Source organism: Macaca fascicularis, chromosome 5 (genome assembly GCF_037993035.2).
Source record: "Macaca fascicularis isolate 582-1 chromosome 5, T2T-MFA8v1.1".
Classification (NCBI taxonomy): domain Eukaryota; kingdom Metazoa; phylum Chordata; class Mammalia; order Primates; family Cercopithecidae; genus Macaca; species Macaca fascicularis.
Genome location: NC_088379.1, coordinates 123230105 through 123239025, shown reverse-complemented (window position 1 = coordinate 123239025; position 8921 = coordinate 123230105). Strand labels below are relative to the sequence as shown.

The window sequence follows — 8921 nt, the reverse complement described above, 5'->3', positions numbered from 1 at the left end:
GGGGCTGAATTATACAGACCTGAGATAATTGATTCAGTATTTTCGTTGTATAAAGGCACCTATGAGACACGTACATGCACTGCTAAATGAACTTCTGGGATGCAGGGATTTCAAAATCTTTAGGACAAAGCTGATTGTTGTTGTTGTTGTTGTTGCTGTGATCACATAGATTGTTTAATACCAAGAAGGGAGTATTTGGTTTCATGACTGATTTTTTAAATTGTTAATCAGTGTGTTGTTTTTCTCTGTAGAACTGTCATATTTATCATTTGGATAAGCTTCTTACATCGACAAGTCTCTGTTTTTTCGGGGGAAGTGAATTGATTTAGAAAAATGCTAACCAGCATGTTGTGGGCTAAAAATATATTTTGGCTATTTAAAAAACATTCATTGAGCTCTCACCTCCTGAGGCACAGTATGGTACTGTGGGACAGATACAACATAATTTTAAAATATGTTCTTTGTTTTTTTGTGACCATATTAACATGCATCCTTGAAATAATGTACAAAACTTCATAAATCAACAAATCTAGAATTTGCAGCAATTTCTTAAAAAGTGAAAATCTGAGAGTAAAACTATGGTCTGTGTATTAGGTAATTAGTACTTTAGGATCCAGAAGTTGAGTATAGCTAGGTTCTGAAGGAAGCACTTGAGGGTGAGGAAAGGTGAGTAGTGTTGGAGCTAACCATAACACCAAAATATAAATGATACAATAATATTTTTTAAGCATTAGTTCTTTGTTAAATATTAAAATGGTATTATGAAAGTGGATACTGAACAGATAAAGACCAGCTATATAACCTCTTATACGTTATTAAATGTATAAACACTGAAAATCAATTTATAATCCATTTTTTTTCTCTTAATCATCCAGGATGTTTATGGAAAGAGTGTAAATGCTGGTTAACAATTACATCCTAGAAAATTAATTTCACGACTAATGAGGAACTTTTAAAGATTGTTTATAAATACATAATTTTTAAAATATTTGGACTTTGAAAGGAGAAATGCTCAATGGAAAATATATTAGGAAATAGTAAATGAATTAGAAAAAATCAACCAAAGAATGTTCTGAAGAAATTCTGGAGAAACATATTTTACAATGTGCTATAATAAATTGATTGCAATATCACTGCTTAACTATTTGATATCAAGAGGGTCGATTTGTTTCATTTATTAATACTACAAAGACTCATTTTAGTACACACCAATATCTCTATCAGGACAGGACATAAAACCCTTCCCTGACTTATGTTACACACTTTTGTAAATTAAAAAAAAAAAAAAAAAACTGGCAAATCTAAATGAAAATCATTTTCAAGGAATGTGAATGTGGGTTCATAGACCAACCTTGAAATAACAACATCTACCCCTGCTAAGACTACTGTTACTATTGCTACCTGAGAAATAATTTCTCTCTATTGGACAGTATATTAGAGGCATCAGACTTTTTAAGTCACTGTATTTCTATCAGATAGGCCATTGTCACTGTATGTTCATAAGGCAGGTCTAATTTATTTCTGTATGATAACAAAGACTAATACAAACTTTTTATTCCCAATAATACAAAAGCTGCCATAGAAAATGTAACTCTTTAATATACAATGGCACTGTGCTTATGAAGGAGGTCTATTAATGCAAGTATTTTTTTTACTCTTTTTTCTACACTGCAAATCAAATGAAGTCCTTAAACAAGATCTTCCTTCCATAAAGGATTATTTATTGCTATTTTGTTTTCTCTCCTTCCTCTGTAGAGACACAGTGTAACTCTCTCCCCATCCTTGTTGCACTTTCTCTTACACTCCATGCTCAGCCTCTGTTCTGCAATGAGTTCCCTAGTTTTGCTGAGGACCCTCGAAGGAAGACTGTCAAGCAGCAAACTCAGAGTGTCTGCCTGAGACCAGGAATGTAAAAGGGACATTTTAACACGTGCATTTGCTATAAACCAAGCTCCTAGTTTCAACTTCAACAATTTTCAACAGCTTCAACAATGAAGGAATAGCTTGACATTTTCTTCATGGGTACTTGTGTCATCTGTCATCCCAGTTATCTAGTGTTTTCTAGTGCTGGAAAATCGAGGCTGTAGTGCTCTGCCTGGGAAACACATCTCAGGCAAAGAAACTGAAATCAAGTAGAGTCAAACAGAAATGGGATTCTCTTGTAAAAGTTTAGAAAAATAAGCAAAGATAGGTTGAATAGGAGTGTATGAAGATGAACTTTGTAGAAATAAATAACGTTGAAATTTATAAAAGTTCAAAGGACTCAAATAAATTAAGAGGTTTCAGCATCTGATGGGAATTATAAAACATCTGTAATTTAGTGAATAAATTCACATAACTTGGGAATGAAATTTTAAACCTAAAGGGTGGAATTGAAGCTTATTTGATTATTTACTCTTCAAAGCGCCTATGTCCAAAAGGACCCTGTTTTCATAACCTACTGATTATGGTGAATTGCACAGATATTTTTAGCCTTTTGAATCCTAATTTTAATATTTATAGATTAGGGGTTTTCTTAGTCAGTTTGGGCTACTATAGCAAAGTGCTATGGACTGAGTAGCTTACAAACAACAGGAGTTTATTTCTCACAGTGCTGGAGGCTAGAATTCTGAGACCAGAGTGCCAGTGTGGTTCAGTTCTAGTGAGAACCTCTTCTAGGTCTCAGACTACTAATTTCTCATTGTATCTCGCAAAGCGAAAAGAAGATGAAAGAGCTCTCTGGAATCTCTTTAATGAGAGTGCTAATCCCATTCATGAGGGATCCACCCTCAAGACCTAATTATCTCCCAAAAGCCCCACCTCCTAATACCATCATACTGGGAGCTAGGATTTTAAAATATAAATTTGGGGGAGACAAAAACATTTTTTATTCAATCCATAACATCCCACTCCTGTTCTCCCAATTATATCTTGCAGGCAATATATGTTTATTTCATCCCAACAAACTCAGAAGTCTTAACTTTCCCATCATCAACTCTGGAGTCTAAAGTCCAAAGTCTCATCTAAATAACATTGAAAACAGATATAGGTGAGATTCAGGGTATAATTTATTTTGAGGCAAACTTTCTCTATAGCTGTGAACCCGTGTAATCAAACAGTTATGTGCTTTCATAATAAAATGGTGGGGCATGCATAAGATAGACATTCCCTTTCCAAAGGGAAAAACAGGAAAATAAGCAAGGGGGATCAGTCCCAAATAAGTCTAAAACTTAACAGGGAAAACTTCATCAAACTTTAAGCCTTGAGAATAACACCCTTTGGCTCCATCCTTTGGACCCAATGGGGCAGTGGTTCCTTCTCTGAAGTTTTCCTTGACTTGGGTTGTGGCCCTGTGTCTGGGCAGCCTCGCTCCCACATGAGCTTAGACCATGTTGTAGCCCTCTGTAGGGACCCACACATGATGCATGGGCTGGAGGCATCCCAGCTCACCTCAACCAGAGAGGAACTAGCTTGGCACCCTTTCCCCAACCCTAGCCTTTACACTCTGAGCCTGTGGTGTGAACAGCAGCCTTGATGATCTCTGAATTGTCTTGGTCAAAGAGTCATTCTTCCTCTTCCTTTCATGAAGAATAGAGAGTGATTTTCATTGTGATGGCTAATTAGGTCATGCTAATTTTTCTTATCAAATGGTCACTAGGTCACACTCTTAGTGTGAACACACTTTCTTATTTTTTTCCAATATGAATAGGCTAAGAATTTTCCAAATCTTTACATTTTGTTTCTGTTTTGTGTGTGAGGGAGTGGGTGTGTGTGTGTGTGTCTCTCTCTCTCTGTATGTGTGTGTGTGTGTTTAGCTAAATCATTCCCGCTTCAAATCATTTCACTTTTCTTGCATTTTACTATAAGCACTCAGGAGGAACCAAGTCAGTACTCCAACACTTTGCTTAAAAATCTCCTCAACTATCTCTTGTTTCATCACTTGCAAGTTCTAGCTCCCACATAACATGATAACACACAAACACAATTTTCCAAGTTCTTTGCCAGTTTATAAGAAGGATCACCTTTCTTCTAGTTTCCAATAACATGTGCTTTATTTCAATATGATATCTCATCAGAATAGTATTTATTGTCCAAATTTCTGTCAATAGTTTGCAATAGTCTGTTCATGATTATTTAGGGTTTTTTTTTTTTTTTTTTTTAATGAGATCTTACTCTGTCACCCAGGCTGGAGTGCAATGATGTGATGAGTTACTTCAGCTTCAACCTCCTGAAGAGATACTCCTGTCTCAGCCGTCCAAGTAGTTGTTACTACAAGCACTACCACACCTAACATTTTTAAAAAATCTTTTTTGTTTTGTAGAGATGTCTCCCTATGTTACCTAGGCTGGCCTCAAGCTCCTGGGCTCAAGTGATCCTCACACTTCAGCTTCCCAAAGTGCTAGAATTACAGGTATGAGCCACTGCTTCCTGCCTACTTAGGTGCTCTTTAGGAAGACAGAAGTTCTTGTGATAGCTCTTCTTTTTTCTCTCTGAGCTCTCAGCAAATCACCTTGAAAAGTTTATTCAGGGTAGTCTAGGCTTTTTCTAGCATGCTTCTGAAAACTTTTCTAGCCTCTACCCACTACCTATTTCCAAAATTGCTTCTACATTTTTATGTATTTGCAACAACAGCACCTCCACTTCTCAATACCAATTTCAGTGTGTGTCATATAAGGCTGCTATAACAAAGCAGTATAGACCGGGTGACTTATAAAAAGCAAATGAGAATGTATTTCTCATTGTTTTGGAGGCTGGATGTCTGAGATCAGGGTGCCAGTCAGCATGGTCAAGTGCTGGTGAGGAGCCTCTATCAGGATGTAAACCGCTAACTTTTTACTATACCCTCACATGGTGGGAAGTGGGCAAGACAGCTCTCTGGGGTCTCGTATATAAAGCACTAATCCCATTCACAAGGGCTCCATCTTCATGATCTGATTATGTCCCAAAGGCCTTGCCTTCTAATACTATCACATTAGGGGTTAGAAATTCAACATATGAATTTTGAGGTAAGATCTAGTCCAAAACAATGTTAATTATGGTAATAGTCAAATTACTTTCACAGAATAAATGACATTATTTACATCCAAGGCTTAGAAAGTGCCTGCTGCATAAGTGTCCTATACACATAACTAGTAGTTTTATTATAACCCAAAACATATTTTACATAATAGGCATGATCTAAATAATTATTACATATTTTATACTTGCAAATCAGTGATTGCCAGAAACTCATATAGAGTGTTTATTTGTTTTGATTTTGAATGTTATGATTATTTGAATAGATTTTTTACCTAAGTTTCTTAAATACATAGATGTTAGAGATTCATAGTCATATGAAGTAAAATATATAAAATGTGGGCTAGCAATAGTTTCTCCAGCCCCTATATGCCCTTCGAAATATTTTATGTTCTAGTTTGGTTTTCAGCATGAGAAACTTTTTTTTTTTTTTTTTTTTTAAAGACAGAGTCTTGGTCTGTCACCCAGGCTGGAGCACAGTGGTACGATCTCGGCTCACTGCAATCTCCACCTCCCAGGTTCAAGTGATTCTTCTGCCTCAGCCTCCCGAGTAGCAGGGATTATAGGCATGCACCACCGTGCCCAGCTAATTTTTGTATTTTTAGTAAAGACGGGGTTTCACCATGTTGTTCAGGCTGGTCTTGAACTCCTGACCTCAGGAGATCCACCCGCCTCAGCCTCCCAAAGTGTTGAGATTACAGGCGTGAGCCACCATGCCTGGCGGAGACACAATTTTTAAAAATTCCAAGAAGAGTTGAAGGAGGCAGAAAATATGCTAAGATTTAGGCATCCCATTTTTAAATTATTTGAAAGTTGAGGGACAAGATAATAAAAACAAAGTCAAAACTGTCTCTCAGTCATTAATTTCATTGTCTTTAAAACTTGAAAATTGATGTTTTCAAAAAATAAAATGAAAATTCCTGCAGGAACTCTCTTTTCTAGGAGAACACTTTTATCCTAACCTTGGTTATTTACAAGGAAGGTATTTATAAGTCATACAAGAATAGGGGCTAAATCTTCCAGCCTTATATGTGGTCACAGGCTAAAATATCATAAATATAACATCTCTCGTTTCTGTTAATAGGAAAGCACACCTGAGTGAAGCACAGACATGACGGTTGAAGATGCAAGGGATCCTGTGGGTGCTACTTGAGAAAGCAGTTGGATTGCATTCTGGTTCTCTCTGAAGTTTGCTTTTAGGCAACTACCAGATGGATTGTGTTTTAGAAAAGATTTGTCTGGAACATTTCCTGATGTCATTGTCCAGAGACAATGAGACAACTCATTTGCTTATGAGGTTTTTACTACAGCAATCTAGAGATGGAATTTCCGATGGAAATAAAAAAGGGTTTTTATAATTTCTATATTGAGGCTGGCAACTCTGCCTTTTAAAAAATTATTTCCTTTTAATGAATGTATTTTGGGAGTAGATTATAGTGTATTTAGTAAATTGGCACTGTGTTTAGAAGGTAAAAATAAAAGAATAAAACAACAGCATCAGTTACAACCACATATTTATTGCCTGGAAAGTGCTGGAGTCAAATGGCATTGAATTCTGGCATGATGTACTGTGACCCTCATCCATCTGTTCAGGGACTGATGCAGTAATCAATATAATCTTTTCCTAGGGAAGCCCAAGGCATTCCCTGCATTTAGACATAGGGCTTCCAGATTGCTAATGTGATTAAAGAGTAATCAAGCTCTTTTCAGAAGCTTTATTTTCCAGCATACTCTAAAAAGTTTTTCCCTTAAGAAGAGTTCTTTTTGATCAAATTTTGTTATTCAGCCTTTTCCTTTATCCTTTGCAATTCAATTATGTACAGTTCTATTGATTATATCCCTTGAAACTCTCAACAGAGTTCAAGTAAAAACACACTTGCAGACTGGTTTAAAATCTGCTACTACTACAATATGATTCTTCTTAAAATATCAGTAAATATTTATAGTACAATATCTCACAACTGTTAGAAAGTGTGTTTTGACCTCAGCTTTGGACAACAGGGACATTTGTACTGCTCTAAGAATAGTCTAAAATTATTCTAAGCAAACTGTCACAAGGACAGAAAATCAAACACTGCATGTTCTCACTCATAGGTGGGAGTTGAACAATGAGCACACATGGACACAGGGTGGGGAACATCACACACTGGGGCCTGTTGGGGGTGGTGGGAGGCTGAGGAAGGGATAGCATTAGGAGAAATACCTAATGTCATGATGAGTTGATGGGTGCAGCAAACCAACATGGCACATGTATACCTATGTAACAAACCTGCAAGTTGTGCACAGGTGCCGTAGAATTTAAAAGTGTAATATAAAAAAGGAAACTTAAAAAAAAAAAAGAATAGTCTAAGATCTTATAGATTTTGGTATTGTTTCAAAGGCATCTAAATCTGTTGATTTTTTTTTTCTTGAACTGAAGAGAAAATCTGTTAATTTTCTAAAACTGAAACAGTTGCAACTGTTTTATTGTGTCAAAGTAATTTTATGTTTGCTGATTCAAAAGACTGAGAATCTGAAATCAAATTTGTACTACAGCAGTGAAAGCAAAATAAAATCCTTTTTTTCACATAATTCTGAAAGAACTTTACTAGGCTGAATTAAAAAAAAAAAGTCTGATTAAATATGGGAGAAAGTGGTGCTCACTTTCTCATATGGTAAGGTCATAATAAATTTTATTTTTCTCTAACACCTACGTGGTTATTAGGAACATGATTTTTGTTAATACCGGAAGCAGTAATTTTCTCAATGCCTATTGTTTCAGCTTTATTGAGGTATAAATGATATAAAAATTATATATATGTTGTACAATGTGATATTTTAGCATACATATACATTGTGAAATGATTACCACCATCAACCTAATTAATATTTCCTGCTATCTTACGTTTTTTATTGTGAGACATTTAAGACTATTAGCAAATTTCAAGTACACACTACTGTATTAACTGCTTCTATGAGTTCAACTTTCAACTATTTTAAATTTCACATAAGGGTGAAATCATGCTGTATCCATTTTTGTACCCATTTTATTTCACTTACTATAATGTCTTTCAAGTTCATCCATTTTGTCACAAATGACAAGATTTTATTCTTTATTCAGGCTGAATAGTATTCCATTGTGTATAATATCATATTTTCTCTATAAATTAATCCATCTATAGATACTTAGATTGATTCCATATCTTAGCTTTTGTCCATAATGCTGCAATAATCATGCGAATGCAGATACCTCATTGACATATTGGTTTTACATACTTTGGATAAGTACCCAGTAGTAGGATTGCTGAAGCAAATGATAGTTCTATTTTTATTTTTTTGAGAACTCTCCATACTATAGATAGCTGTACCTGCTTCCATTTCTACCAACAGTGTAAAGCGTTCCCTTTTCTCCACACCTTTGCCAAAGCCTATCTTTTCTCTTTTTGGTTACAGTCATTCCAACAGTTGTGAAAGGATATCTCATTGTGGTTTTGATTTGCATTTCTCTGATGATTATTGATGTTGAGCATTTTCTATATACCTGTTGATCATTTGTATGTCTTCTTTTGAGAATTCTCTACTCAGAGCCTTAGCCCGTTTTTAAATTGGGGTACTTATTATTTTTTTTTTCTTTTTCCTGTTACACCGTTACTTGAGTTAGTTATATCTTTTAAAGAAGGTAATAGATGGATGATTTGCAGATGTGTTCTCCCATGTTATAGGTTGTGTATTCACTTCATTGATTGTTTCTTTACTGTAAAGAAGATTATTAGTTTTATCTAATCCCACTTGTCTATATTTGGTTTTGCTACCTGTGGTTTTGAGACCATATCCAAAAATATTCCTGACTACATGAAAGCCAAGAAGTTTTTTTCTGTTTTTTTTTTTTTTTTTTTTTTTCTAGTGTTTAAAGTTTCAGGTCTGACATTTAAGTCCTTAATGCATTT

At 35.3% G+C, this 8921-nt stretch overlaps 1 long non-coding RNA gene across 1 annotated transcript; it reads left to right on the top strand.

The window, feature by feature from the left end:
* Positions 1-4242: 4242 nt before the first annotated feature.
* Positions 4243-7681, top strand: LOC141410333 (uncharacterized). The gene is made up of 2 exons (XR_012435031.1): positions 4243-4390; positions 6080-7681. It is a non-coding gene; the product is annotated as an uncharacterized lncRNA (long non-coding RNA).
* Positions 7682-8921: the final 1240 nt, after the last annotated feature.